Source organism: Pongo pygmaeus, chromosome 11 (assembly GCF_028885625.2).
Source record: "Pongo pygmaeus isolate AG05252 chromosome 11, NHGRI_mPonPyg2-v2.0_pri, whole genome shotgun sequence".
NCBI lineage: Eukaryota > Metazoa > Chordata > Mammalia > Primates > Hominidae > Pongo > Pongo pygmaeus.
This window is the reverse complement of record NC_072384.2, coordinates 12,793,042-12,808,235: the sequence shown is the minus strand read 5'-3', so window position 1 is coordinate 12,808,235 and position 15,194 is coordinate 12,793,042.

The following is a 15,194-nucleotide window of genomic DNA, read 5'->3' as shown; positions in this document are numbered from 1 at the left end:
AAGTTCAAGTCTGTGAGTTGAATGCACTCAACACAAAGAAGTTTCTGAGAATGCTTCTGTTCAGTTTTTATGTGAAGATATTTCCTTTTCCAGCATAGGCCTCAAACGGCTCCAAATATCCACTTGCAGATTCTACAAAAAGAGTGTTTCCAAACTTCTCTATCAATTGGTAGGTTCAACTCTGTGAGTTGAATGAACTCATCACAAAGAAGTTTCTGAGAATCCTTCTCTCTAGTTTTTATGTGAAGATATTTCCTTTTCCAACATAGGCCTCAAGGTGCTCCGAATAAACACTTGCAGATTCTACAAACGTAATGTTTCAAAACTGTTCTATCAAAAGAAACGTTCAAGTCTGTGAGTTGAATGCACTCATCGCACAGAAGTTTCTGAGAATGCTTCTGTCTAGTTTTTAGGTGAAGATATTTCCTTTTCCAGCATAGGCCTCAAAACGCTCCAAATATCCTCTTGCAGATTCCACAAAAAGAGTGTTTCAAAACTGTTCTATCAAAAGGAAGGTTCAACTCTGTGAGTTGAATGAATGCATCGTGAAGAAATTTCTGAGAATGCTTCTCTGTAGTTTTTAGGTGAAGATATTCCATATCCCAGCACAGGCCTCGAAGTGCTCCAAATAACCACTTGCAGATTTCACCAAAAGAGTGTTTCAAAACTGCTCTTTCTACAGGTAAGTTCAAGTCCGTGAGTTGAATACACTCAACACAAAGAAGTTTCTGAGAATGCTTCTGTTCAGTTTTTATGTGAAGATATTTCCTTTTCCAGCATAGGCCTCAAAAGGCTCCAAATATCCACTTGCAGATTCTACAAAAAGAGTGTTTCCAAACTTCTCTATCAATTGCTAGGTTCAACTCTGTGAGTTGAATGAACTCATCACAAAGAAGTTTCTGAGAATCCTTCTCTCTAGTTTTTATGTGAAGATATTTCCTTTTCCAACATAGGCCTCAAGGTGCTCCGAATAAACACTTGCAGATTCTACAAACGTAATGTTTCAAAACTGTTCTATCAAAAGAAACGTTCAAGTCTGTGAGTTGAATGCACTCATCGCACAGAAGTTTCTGAGAAGGCTTCTGTCTAGTTTTTAGGTGAAGATATTTCCTTTTCCAGCATAGGCCTCAAAACGCTCCAAATATCCTCTTGCAGATTCCACAAAAAGAGTGTTTCAAAACTGTTCTATCAAAAGGAAGGTTCAACTCTGTGAGTTGAATGAATGCATCGTGAAGAACTTTCTGAGAATGCTTCTCTGTAGTTTTTAGGTGAAGATATTCCGTATCCCAGCACAGGCCTCGAAGTGCTCCAAATAACCACTTGCAGATTTTACCAAAAGAGTGTTTCAAAACTGCTCTTTCTACAGGTAAGTTCAAGTCTGTGAGTTGAATGCACTCAACACAAAGAAGTTTCTGAGAATGCTTCTGTTCAGTTTTTATGTGAAGATATTTCCTTTTCCAGCATAGGCCTCAAACGGCTCCAAATATCCACTTGCAGATTCTACAAAAAGAGTGTTTCCAAACTTCTCTATCAATTGCTAGGTTCAACTCTGTGAGTTGAATGAACTCATCACAAAGAAGTTTCTGAGAATCCTTCTCTCTAGTTTTTATGTGAAGATATTTCCTTTTCCAACATAGGCCTCAAGGTGCTCCGAATAAACACTTGCAGATTCTACAAACGTAATGTTTCAAAACTGTTCTATCAAAAGAAACGTTCAAGTCTGTGAGTTGAATGCACTCATCGCACAGAAGTTTCTGAGAATGCTTCTGTCTAGTTTTTAGGTGAAGATATTTCCTTTTCCAGCATAGGCCTCAAAACGCTCCAAATATCCTCTTGCAGATTCTACAGAAAGAGTGTTTCAAAACTGTTCTATCAAAAGGAAGGTTCAACTCTGTGAGTTGAATGAATGCATCGTGAAGAACTTTCTGAGAATGCTTCTCTGTAGTTTTTAGGTGAAGATATTCCATATCCCAGCACAGGCCTCGAAGTGCTCCAAATAACCACTTGCAGATTTTACCAAAAGAGTGTTTCAAAACTGCTCTTTCTATAGGTAAGTTCAAGTCTGTGAGTTGAATGCACTCAACACAAAGAAGTTTCTGAAAATGCTTCTGTTCAGTTTTTATGTGAAGATATTTCCTTTTCCAGCATAGGCCTCAAACGGCTCCAAATATCCACTTGCAGATTCTACAAAAAGAGTGTTTCCAAACTTCTCTATCAATTGGTAGGTTCAACTCTGTGAGTTGAATGAACTCATCACAAAGAAGTTTCTGAGAATCCTTCTCTCTAGTTTTTATGTGAAGATATTTCCTTTTCCAACATAGGCCTCAAGGTGCTCCGAATAAACACTTGCAGATTCTACAAACGTAATGTTTCAAAACTGTTCTATCAAAAGAAACGTTCAAGTCTGTGAGTTGAATGCACTCATCGCACAGAAGTTTCTGAGAATGCTTCTGTCTAGTTTTTAGGTGAAGATATTTCCTTTTCCAGCATAGGCCTCAAAACGCTCCAAATATCCTCTTGCAGATTCCACAAAAAGAGTGTTTCAAAACTGTTCTATCAAAAGGAAGGTTCAACTCTGTGAGTTGAATGAATGCATCGTGAAGAAATTTCTGAGAATGCTTCTCTGTAGTTTTTAGGTGAAGATATTCCATATCCCAGCACAGGCCTCGAAGTGCTCCAAATAACCACTTGCAGATTTCACCAAAAGAGTGTTTCAAAACTGCTCTTTCTACAGGTAAGTTCAAGTCCGTGAGTTGAATGCACTCAACACAAAGCAGTTTCTGAGAATGCTTCTGTTCAGTTTTTATGTGAAGATATTTCCTTTTCCAGCATAGGCCTCAAAAGGCTCCAAATATCCACTTGCAGATTCTACAAAAAGAGTGTTTCCAAACTTCTCTATCAATTGGTAGGTTCAACTCTGTGAGTTGAATGAACTCATCGCAAAGAAGTTTCTGAGAATCCTTCTCTCTAGTTTTTATGTGAAGATATTTCCTTTTCCAACATAGGCCTCAAGGTGCTCCGAATAAACACTTGCAGATTCTACAAACGTAATGTTTCAAAACTCTTCTATCAAAAGAAACGTTCAAGTCTGTGAGTTGAATGCACTCATCGCACAGAAGTTTCTGAGAATGCTTCTGTCTAGTTTTTAGGTGAAGATATTTCCTTTTCCAGCATAGGCCTCAAAACGCTCCAAATATCCTCTTGCAGATTCCACAGAAAGAGTGTTTCAAAACTGTTCTATCAAAAGGAAGGTTCAACTCTGTGAGTTGAATGAATGCATAGTGAAGAACTTTCTGAGAATGCTTCTCTGTAGTTTTTAGGTGAAGATATTCCATATCCCAGCACAGGCCTCGAAGTGCTCCAAATAACCACTTGCAGATTTTATCAAAAGAGTGTTTCAAAACTGCTCTTTCTACAGGTAAGTTCAAGTCCGTGAGTTGAATGCACTCAACACAAAGAAGTTTCTGAGAATGCTTCTGTTCAGTTTTTATGTGAAGATATTTCCTTTTCCAGCATAGGCCTCAAAAGGCTCCAAATATCCACTTGCAGATTCTACAAAAAGAGTGTTTCCAAACTTCTCTATCAATTGCTAGGTTCAACTCTGTGAGTTGAATGAACTCATCACAAAGAAGTTTCTGAGAATCCTTCTCTCTAGTTTTTATGTGAAGATATTTCCTTTTCCAACATAGGCCTCAAGGTGCTCCGAATAAACACTTGCAGATTCTACAAACGTAATGTTTCAAAACTGTTCTATCAAAAGAAACGTTCAAGTCTGTGAGTTGAATGCACTCATCGCACAGAAGTTTCTGAGAATGCTTCTGTCTAGTTTTTAGGTGAAGATATTTCCTTTTCCAGCATAGGCCTCAAAACGCTCCAAATATCCTCTTGCAGATTCCACAAAAAGAGTGTTTCAAAACTGTTCTATCAAAAGGAAGGTTCAACTCTGTGAGTTGAATGAATGCATCGTGAAGAAATTTCTGAGAATGCTTCTCTGTAGTTTTTAGGTGAAGATATTCCATATCCCAGCACAGGCCTCGAAGTGCTCCAAATAACCACTTGCAGATTTTATCAAAAGAGTGTTTCAAAACTGCTCTTTCTACAGGTAAGTTCAAGTCCGTGAGTTGAATGCACTCAACACAAAGAAGTTTCTGAGAATGCTTCTGTTCAGTTTTTATGTGAAGATATTTCCTTTTCCAGCATAGGCCTCAAAAGGCTCCAAATATCCACTTGCAGATTCTACAAAAAGAGTGTTTCCAAACTTCTCTATCAATTGCTAGGTTCAACTCTGTGAGTTGAATGAACTCATCACAAAGAAGTTTCTGAGAATCCTTCTCTCTAGTTTTTATGTGAAGATATTTCCTTTTCCAACATAGGCCTCAAGGTGCTCCGAATAAACACTTGCAGATTCTACAAACGTAATGTTTCAAAACTGTTCTATCAAAAGAAACGTTCAAGTCTGTGAGTTGAATGCACTCATCGCACAGAAGTTTCTGAGAATGCTTCTGTCTAGTTTTTAGGTGAAGATATTTCCTTTTCCAGCATAGGCCTCAAAACGCTCCAAATATCCTCTTGCAGATTCCACAAAAAGAGTGTTTCAAAACTGTTCTATCAAAAGGAAGGTTCAACTCTGTGAGTTGAATGAATGCATCGTGAAGAAATTTCTGAGAATGCTTCTCTGTAGTTTTTAGGTGAAGATATTCCATATCCCAGCACAGGCCTCGAAGTGCTCCAAATAACCACTTGCAGATTTTATCAAAAGAGTGTTTCAAAACTGCTCTTTCTACAGGTAAGTTCAAGTCTGTGAGTTGAATGCACTCAACACAAAGAAGTTTCTGAGAATGCTTCTGTTCAGTTTTTATGTGAAGATATTTCCTTTTCCAGCATAGGCCTCAAACGGCTCCAAATATCCACTTGCAGATTCTACAAAAAGAGTGTTTCCAAACTTCTCTATCAATTGGTAGGTTCAACTCTGTGAGTTGAATGAACTCATCACAAAGAAGTTTCTGAGAATCCTTCTCTCTAGTTTTTATGTGAAGATATTTCCTTTTCCAACATAGGCCTCAAGGTGCTCCGAATAAACACTTGCAGATTCTACAAACGTAATGTTTCAAAACTGTTCTATCAAAAGAAACGTTCAAGTCTGTGAGTTGAATGCACTCATCGCACAGAAGTTTCTGAGAACGCTTCTGTCTAGTTTTTAGGTGAAGATATTTCCTTTTCCAGCATAGGCCTCAAAACGCTCCAAATATCCTCTTGCAGATTCCACAAAAAGAGTGTTTCAAAACTGTTCTATCAAAAGGAAGGTTCAACTCTGTGAGTTGAATGAATGCATCGTGAAGAACTTTCTGAGAATGCTTCTCTGTAGTTTTTAGGTGAAGATATTCCATATCCCAGCACAGGCCTCGAAGTGCTCCAAATAACCACTTGCAGATTTTACCAAAAGAGTGTTTCAAAACTGCTCTTTCTACAGGTAAGTTCAAGTCCGTGAGTTGAATGCACTCAACACAAAGAAGTTTCTGAGAATGCTTCTGTTCAGTTTTTATGTGAAGATATTTCCTTTTCCAGCATAGGCCTCAAACGGCTCCAAATATCCACTTGCAGATTCTACAAAAAGAGTGTTTCCAAACTTCTCTATCAATTGGTAGGTTCAACTCTGTGAGTTGAATGAACTCATCACAAAGAAGTTTCTGAGAATCCGTCTCTCTAGTTTTTATGTGAAGATATTTCCTTTTCCAACATAGGCCTCAAGGTGCTCCGAATAAACACTTGCAGATTCTACAAACGTAATGTTTCAAAACTGTTCTATCAAAAGAAACGTTCAAGTCTGTGAGTTGAATGCACTCATCGCACAGAAGTTTCTGAGAATGCTTGTCTAGTTTTTAGGTGAAGATATTTCCTTTTCCAGCATAGGTCTCAAAACGCTCCAAATATCCTCTTGCAGATTCTACAGAAAGAGTGTTTCAAAACTGTTCTATCAAAAGGAAGGTTCAACTCTGTGAGTTGAATGAATGCATCGTGAAGAACTTTCTGAGAATGCTTCTCTGTAGTTTTTAGGTGAAGATATTCCATATCCCAGCACAGGCCTCGAAGTGCTCCAAATAAACACTTGCAGATTTTACCAAAAGAGTGTTTCAAAACTGCTCTTTCTACAGGTAAGTTCAAGTCCGTGAGTTGAATGCACTCAACACAAAGAAGTTTCTGAGAATGCTTCTGTTGAGTTTTTATGTGAAGATATTTCCTTTTCCAGCATAGGCCTCAAAAGGCTCCAAATATCCACTTGCAGATTCTACAAAAAGAGTGTTTCCAAACTTCTCTATCAATTGGTAGGTTCAACTCTGTGAGTTGAATGAACTCATCACAAAGAAGTTTCTGAGAATCCTTCTCTCTAATTTTTATGTGAAGATATTTCCTTTTCCAACATAGGCCTCAAGGTGCTCCGAATAAACACTTGCAGATTCTACAAACGTAATGTTTCAAAACTGTTCTATCAAAAGAAACGTTCAAGTCTGTGAGTTGAATGCACTCATCGCACAGAAGTTTCTGAGAATGCTTCTGTCTAGTTTTTAGGTGAAGATATTTCCTTTTCCAGCATAGGCCTCAAAACGCTCCAAATATCCTCTTGCAGATTCCACAAAAAGAGTGTTTCAAAACTGTTCTATCAAAAGGAAGGTTCAACTCTGTGAGTTGAATGAATGCATCGTGAAGAACTTTCTGAGAATGCTTCTCTGTAGTTTTTAGGTGAAGATATTCCATATCCCAGCACAGGCCTCGAAGTGCTCCAAATAACCACTTGCAGATTTTACCAAAACAGTGTTTCAAAACTGCTCTTTCTACAGGTAAGTTCAAGTCCGTGAGTTGAATGCACTCAACACAAAGAAGTTTCTGAGAATGCTTCTGTTCAGTTTTTATGTGAAGATATTTCCTTTTCCAGCATAGGCCTCAAACGGCTCCAAATATCCACTTGCAGATTCTACAAAAAGAGTGTTTCCAAACTTCTCTATCAATTGGTAGGTTCAACTCTGTGAGTTGAATGAACTCATCACAAAGAAGTTTCTGAGAATCCTTCTCTCTAGTTTTTATGTGAAGATATTTCCTTTTCCAACATAGGCCTCAAGGTGCTCCGAATAAACACTTGCAGATTCTACAAACGTAATGTTTCAAAACTGTTCTATCAAAAGAAACGTTCAAGTCTGTGAGTTGAATGCACTCATCGCACAGAAGTTTCTGAGAATGCTTCTGTCTAGTTTTTAGGTGAAGATATTTCCTTTTCCAGCATAGGCCTCAAAACGCTCCAAATATCCTCTTGCAGATTCCACAAAAAGAGTGTTTCAAAACTGTTCTATCAAAAGGAAGGTTCAACTCTGTGAGTTGAATGAATGCATCGTGAAGAACTTTCTGAGAATGCTTCTCTGTAGTTTTTAGGTGAAGATATTCCATATCCCAGCACAGGCCTCGAAGTGCTCCAAATAACCACTTGCAGATTTTACCAAAAGAGTGTTTCAAAACTGCTCTTTCTACAGGTAAGTTCAAGTCCGTGAGTTGAATGCACTCAACACAAAGAAGTTTCTGAGAATGCTTCTGTTCAGTTTTTATGTGAAGATATTTCCTTTTCCAGCATAGGCCTCAAACGGCTCCAAATATCCACTTGCAGATTCTACAAAAAGAGTGTTTCCAAACTTCTCTATCAATTGGTAGGTTCAACTCTGTGAGTTGAATGAACTCATCACAAAGAAGTTTCTGAGAATCCTTCTCTCTAGTTTTTATGTGAAGATATTTCCTTTTCCAACATAGGCCTCAAGGTGCTCCGAATAAACACTTGCAGATTCTACAAACGTAATGTTTCAAAACTGTTCTATCAAAAGAAACGTTCAAGTCTGTGAGTTGAATGCACTCATCGCACAGAAGTTTCTGAGAATGCTTGTCTAGTTTTTAGGTGAAGATATTTCCTTTTCCAGCATAGGCCTCAAAACGCTCCAAATATCCTCTTGCAGATTCTACAGAAAGAGTGTTTCAAAACTGTTCTATTAAAAGGAAGGTTCAACTCTGTGAGTTGAATGAATGCATCGTGAAGAACTTTCTGAGAATGCTTCTCTGTAGTTTTTAGGTGAAGATATTCCATATCCCAGCACAGGCCTCGAAGTGCTCCAAATAACCACTTGCAGATTTTACCAAAAGAGTGTTTCAAAACTGCTCTTTCTATAGGTAAGTTCAAGTCCGTGAGTTGAATGCACTCAACACAAAGAAGTTTCTGAGAATGCTTCTGTTCAGTTTTTATGTGAAGATATTTCCTTTTCCAGCATAGGCCTCAAAAGGCTCCAAATATCCACTTGCAGATTCTACAAAAAGAGTGTTTCCAAACTTCTCTATCAATTGGTAGGTTCAACTCTGTGAGTTGAATGAACTCATCACAAAGAAGTTTCTGAGAATCCTTCTCTCTAGTTTTTATGTGAAGATATTTCCTTTTCCAACATAGGCCTCAAGGTGCTCCGAATAAACACTTGCAGATTCTACAAACGTAATGTTTCAAAACTGTTCTATCAAAAGAAACGTTCAAGTCTGTGAGTTGAATGCACTCATCCCACAGAAGTTTCTGAGAATGCTTCTGTCTAGTTTTTAGGTGAAGATATTTCCTTTTCCAGCATAGGCCTCAAAACGCTCCAAATATCCTCTTGCAGATTCCACACAAAGAGTGTTTCAAAACTGTTCTATCAAAAGGAAGGTTCAACTCTGTGAGTTGAATGAATGCATCGTGAAGAACTTTCTGAGAATGCTTCTCTGTAGTTTTTAGGTGAAGATATTCCATATCCCAGCACAGGCCTCGAAGTGCTCCAAATAACCACTTGCAGATTTTACCAAAAGAGTGTTTCAAAACTGCTCTTTCTACAGGTAAGTTCAAGTCTGTGAGTTGAATGCACTCAACACAAAGAAGTTTCTGAGAATGCTTCTGTTCAGTTTTTATGTGAAGATATTTCCTTTTCCAGCATAGGCCTCAAACGGCTCCAAATATCCACTTGCAGATTCTACAAAAAGAGTGTTTCCAAACTTCTCTATCAATTGCTAGGTTCAACTCTGTGAGTTGAATGAACTCATCACAAAGAAGTTTCTGAGAATCCTTCTCTCTAGTTTTTATGTGAAGATATTTCCTTTTCCAACATAGGCCTCAAGGTGCTCCGAATAAACACTTGCAGATTCTACAAACGTAATGTTTCAAAACTGTTCTATCAAAAGAAACGTTCAAGTCTGTGAGTTGAATGCACTCATCGCACAGAAGTTTCTGAGAATGCTTCTGTCTAGTTTTTAGGTGAAGATATTTCCTTTTCCAGCATAGGCCTCAAAACGCTCCAAATATCCTCTTGCAGATTCCACAAAAAGAGTGTTTCATAACTGTTCTATCAAAAGGAAGGTTCAACTCTGTGAGTTGAATGAATGCATCGTGAAGAACTTTCTGAGAATGCTTCTCTGTAGTTTTTAGGTGAAGATATTCCGTATCCCAGCACAGGCCTCGAAGTGCTCCAAATAACCACTTGCAGATTTTACCAAAAGAGTGTTTCAAAACTGCTCTTTCTACAGGTAAGTTCAAGTCCGTGAGTTGAATGCACTCAACACAAAGAAGTTTCTGAGAATGCTTCTGTTCAGTTTTTATGTGAAGATACTTCCTTTTCCAGCATAGGCCTCAAAAGGCTCCAAATATCCACTTGCAGATTCTACAAAAAGAGTGTTTCCAAACTTCTCTATCAATTGCTAGGTTCAACTCTGTGAGTTGAATGAACTCATCACAAAGAAGTTTCTGAGAATCCTTCTCTCTAGTTTTTATGTGAAGATATTTCCTTTTCCAACATAGGCCTCAAGGTGCTCCGAATAAACACTTGCAGATTCTACAAACGTAATGTTTCAAAACTGTTCTATCAAAAGAAACGTTCAAGTCTGTGAGTTGAATGCACACATCGCACAGAAGTTTCTGAGAATGCTTCTGTCTAGTTTTTAGGTGAAGATATTTCCTTTTCCAGCATAGGCCTCAAAACGCTCCAAATATCCTCTTGCAGATTCCACAGAAAGAGTGTTTCAAAACTGTTCTATCAAAAGGAAGGTTCAACTCTGTGAGTTGAATGAATGCATCGTGAAGAACTTTCTGAGAATGCTTCTCTGTAGTTTTTAGGTGAAGATATTCCATATCCCAGCACAGGCTTCGAAGTGCTGCAAATAACCACTTGCAGATTTTACCAAAAGAGTGTTTCAAAACTGCTCTTTCTACAGGTAAGTTCAAGTCCGTGAGTTGAATGCACTCAACACAAAGAAGTTTCTGAGAATGCTTCTGTTCAGTTTTTATGTGAAGATATTTCCTTTTCCAGCATAGGCCTCAAAAGGCTCCAAATATCCACTTGCAGATTCTACAAAAAGAGTGTTTCCAAACTTCTCTATCAATTGCTAGGTTCAACTCTGTGAGTTGAATGAACTCATCACAAAGAAGTTTCTGAGAATCCTTCTCTCTAGTTTTTATGTGAAGATATTTCCTTTTCCAACATAGGCCTCAAGGTGCTCCGAATAAACACTTGCAGATTCTACAAACGTAATGTTTCAAAACTGTTCTATCAAAAGAAACGTTCAAGTCTATGAGTTGAATGCACTCATCGCACAGAAGTTTCTGAGAATGCTTCTGTCTAGTTTTTAGGTGAAGATATTTCCTTTTCCAGCATAGGCCTCAAAACGCTCCAAATATCCTCTTGCAGATTCCACAGAAAGAGTGTTTCAAAACTGTTCTATCAAAAGGAAGGTTCAACTCTGTGAGTTGAATGAATGCATCGTGAAGAACTTTCTGAGAATGCTTCTCTGTAGTTTTTAGGTGAAGATATTCCATATCCCAGCACAGGCCTCGAAGTGCTCCAAATAACCACTTGCAGATTTTACCAAAAGAGTGTTTCAAAACTGCTCTTTCTACAGGTAAGTTCAAGTCCGTGAGTTGAATGCACTCAACACAAAGAAGTTTCTGAGAATGCTTCTGTTCAGTTTTTATGTGAAGATATTTCCTTTTCCAGCATAGGCCTCAAACGGCTCCAAATATCCACTTGCAGATTCTACAAAAAGAGTGTTTCCAAACTTCTCTATCAATTGGTAGGTTCAACTCTGTGAGTTGAATGAACTCATCACAAAGAAGTTTCTGAGAATCCTTCTCTCTAGTTTTTATGTGAAGATATTTCCTTTTCCAACATAGGCCTCAAGGTGCTCCGAATAAACACTTGCAGATTCTACAAACGTAATGTTTCAAAACTGTTCTATCAAAAGAAACGTTCAAGTCTGTGAGTTGAATGCACTCATCGCACAGAAGTTTCTGAGAATGCTTCTGTCTAGTTTTTAGGTGAAGATATTTCCTTTTCCAGCATAGGCCTCAAAACGCTCCAAATATCCTCTTGGAGATTCTACAGAAAGAGTGTTTCAAAACTGTTCTATCAAAAGGAAGGTTCAACTCTGTGAGTTGAATGAATGCATCGTGAAGAACTTTCTGAGAATGCTTCTCTGTAGTTTTTAGGTGAAGATATTCCATATCCCAGCACAGGCCTCGAAGTGCTCCAAATAACCACTTGCAGATTTTACCAAAAGAGTGTTTCAAAACTGCTCTTTCTACAGGTAAGTTCAAGTCCGTGAGTTGAATGCACTCAACACAAAGAAGTTTCTGAGAATGCTTCTGTTCAGTTTTTATGTGAAGATATTTCCTTTTCCAGCATAGGCCTCAAACGGCTCCAAATATCCACTTGCAGATTCTACAAAAAGAGTGTTTCCAAACTTCTCTATCAATTGGTAGGTTCAACTCTGTGAGTTGAATGAACTCATCACAAAGAAGTTTCTGAGAATCCTTCTCTCTAGTTTTTATGTGAAGATATTTCCTTTTCCAACATAGGCCTCAAGGTGCTCCACATAAACACTTGCAGATTCTACAAACGTAATGTTTCAAAACTGTTCTATCAAAAGAAACGTTCAAGTCTGTGAGTTGAATGCACTCATCGCACAGAAGTTTCTGAGAATGCTTCTGTCTAGTTTTTAGGTGAAGATATTTCCTTTTCCAGCATAGGCCTCAAAACGCTCCAAATATCCTCTTGCAGATTCCACAAAAAGAGTGTTTCAAAACTGTTCTATCAAAAGGAAGGTTCAACTCTGTGAGTTGAATGAATGCATCGTGAAGAACTTTCTGAGAATGCTTCTCTGTAGTTTTTAGGTGAAGATATTCCATATCCCAGCACAGGCCTCGAAGTGCTCCAAATAACCACTTGCAGATTTTACCAAAAGAGTGTTTCAAAACTGCTCTTTCTACAGGTAAGTTCAAGTCCGTGAGTTGAATGCACTCAACACAAAGAAGTTTCTGAGAATGCTTCTGTTCAGTTTTTATGTGAAGATATTTCCTTTTCCAGCATAGGCCTCAAACGGCTCCAAATATCCACTTGCAGATTCTACAAAAAGAGTGTTTCCAAACTTCTCTATCAATTGGTAGGTTCAACTCTGTGAGTTGAATGAACTCATCACAAAGAAGTTTCTGAGAATCCTTCTCTCTAGTTTTTATGTGAAGATATTTCCTTTTCCAACATAGGCCTCAAGGTGCTCCGAATAAACACTTGCAGATTCTACAAACGTAATGTTTCAAAACTGTTCTATCAAAAGAAACGTTCAAGTCTGTGAGTTCAATGCACTCATCGCACAGAAGTTTCTGAGAATGCTTCTGTCTAGTTTTTAGGTGAAGATATTTCCTTTTCCAGCATAGGCCTCAAAACGCTCCAAATATCCTCTTGCAGATTCCACAAAAAGAGTGTTTCAAAACTGTTCTATCAAAAGGAAGGTTCAACTCTGTGAGTTGAATGAATGCATCGTGAAGAACTTTCTGAGAATGCTTCTCTGTAGTTTTTAGGTGAAGATATTCCATATCCCAGCACAGGCCTCGAAGTGCTCCAAATAACCACTTGCAGATTTTACCAAAAGAGTGTTTCAAAACTGCTCTTTCTACAGGTAAGTTCAAGTCCGTGAGTTGAATGCACTCAACACAAAGAAGTTTCTGAGAATGCTTCTGTTCAGTTTTTATGTGAAGATATTTCCTTTTCCAGCATAGGCCTCAAACGGCTCCAAATATCCACTTGCAGATTCTACAAAAAGAGTGTTTCCAAACTTCTCTATCAATTGCTAGGTTCAACTCTGTGAGTTGAATGAACTCATCACAAAGAAGTTTCTGAGAATCCTTCTCTCTAGTTTTTATGTGAAGATATTTCCTTTTCCAACATAGGCCTCAAGGTGCTCCACATAAACACTTGCAGATTCTACAAACGTAATGTTTCAAAACTGTTCTATCAAAAGAAACGTTCAAGTCTGTGAGTTGAATGCACTCATCGCACAGAAGTTTCTGAGAATGCTTCTGTCTAGTTTTTAGGTAAAGATATTTCCTTTTCCAGCATAGGCCTCAAAACGCTCCAAATATCCTCTTGCAGATTCCACAAAAAGAGTGTTTCAAAACTGTTCTATCAAAAGGAAGGTTCAACTCTGTGAGTTGAATGAATGCATCGTGAAGAACTTTCTGAGAATGCTTCTCTGTAGTTTTTAGGTGAAGATATTCCATATCCCAGCACAGGCCTCGAAGTGCTCCAAATAACCACTTGCAGATTTTACCAAAAGAGTGTTTCAAAACTGCTCTTTCTACAGGTAAGTTCAAGTCCGTGAGTTGAATGCACTCAACACAAAGAAGTTTCTGAGAATGCTTCTGTTCAGTTTTTATGTGAAGATATTTCCTTTTCCAGCATAGGCCTCAAACGGCTCCAAATATCCACTTGCAGATTCTACAAAAAGAGTGTTTCCAAACTTCTCTATCAATTGGTAGGTTCAACTCTGTGAGTTGAATGAACTCATCACAAAGAAGTTTCTGAGAATCCTTCTCTCTAGTTTTTATGTGAAGATACTTCCTTTTCCAACATAGGCCTCAAGGTGCTCCGAATAAACACTTGCAGATTCTACAAACGTAATGTTTCAAAACTGTTCTATCAAAAGAAACGTTCAAGTCTGTGAGTTGAATGCACTCATCGCACAGAAGTTTCTGAGAATGCTTCTGTCTAGTTTTTAGGTGAAGATATTTCCTTTTCCAGCATAGGCCTCAAGACGCTCCAAATATCCTCTTGCAGATTCCACAAAAAGAGTGTTTCAAAACTGTTCTATCAAAAGGAAGGTTCAACTCTGTGAGTTGAATGAATGCATCATGAAGAACTTTCTGAGAATGCTTCTCTGTAGTTTTTAGGTGAAGATATTCCATATCCCAGCACAGGCCTCGAAGTGCTCCAAATAACCACTTGCAGATTTTACCAAAAGAGTGTTTCAAAACTGCTCTTTCTACAGGTAAGTTCAAGTCTGTGAGTTGAATGCACTCAACACAAAGAAGTTTCTGAGAATGCTTCTGTTCAGTTTTTATGTGAAGATATTTCCTTTTCCAGCATAGGCCTCAAACGGCTCCAAATATCCACTTGCAGATTCTACAAAAAGAGTGTTTCCAAACTTCTCTATCAATTGGTAGGTTCAACTCTGTGAGTTGAATGAACTCATCACAAAGAAGTTTCTGAGAATCCTTCTCTCTAGTTTTTATGTGAAGATATTTCCTTTTCCAACATAGGCCTCAAGGTGCTCCGAATAAACACTTGCAGATTCTACAAACGTAATGTTTCAAAACTGTTCTATCAAAAGAAACGTTCAAGTCTGTGAGTTGAATGCACTCATCGCACAGAAGTTTCTGAGAATGCTTCTGTCTAGTTTTTAGGTGAAGATATTTCCTTTTCCAGCATAGGCCTCAAAACGCTCCAAATATCCTCTTGCAGATTCCACAAAAAGAGTGTTTCATAACTGTTCTATCAAAAGGAAGGTTCAACTCTGTGAGTTGAATGAATGCATCGTGAAGAACTTTCTGAGAATGCTTCTCTGTAGTTTTTAGGTGAAGATATTCCGTATCCCAGCACAGGCCTCGAAGTGCTCCAAATAACCACTTGCAGATTTTACCAAAAGAGTGTTTCAAAACTGCTCTTTCTACAGGTAAGTTCAAGTCCGTGAGTTGAATGCACTCAACACAAAGAAGTTTCTGAGAATGCTTCTGTTCAGTTTTTATGTGAAGATATTTCCTTTTCCAGCATAGGCCTCAAACGGCTCCAAATATCCACTTGCAGATTCTACAAAAAGAGTGTTTC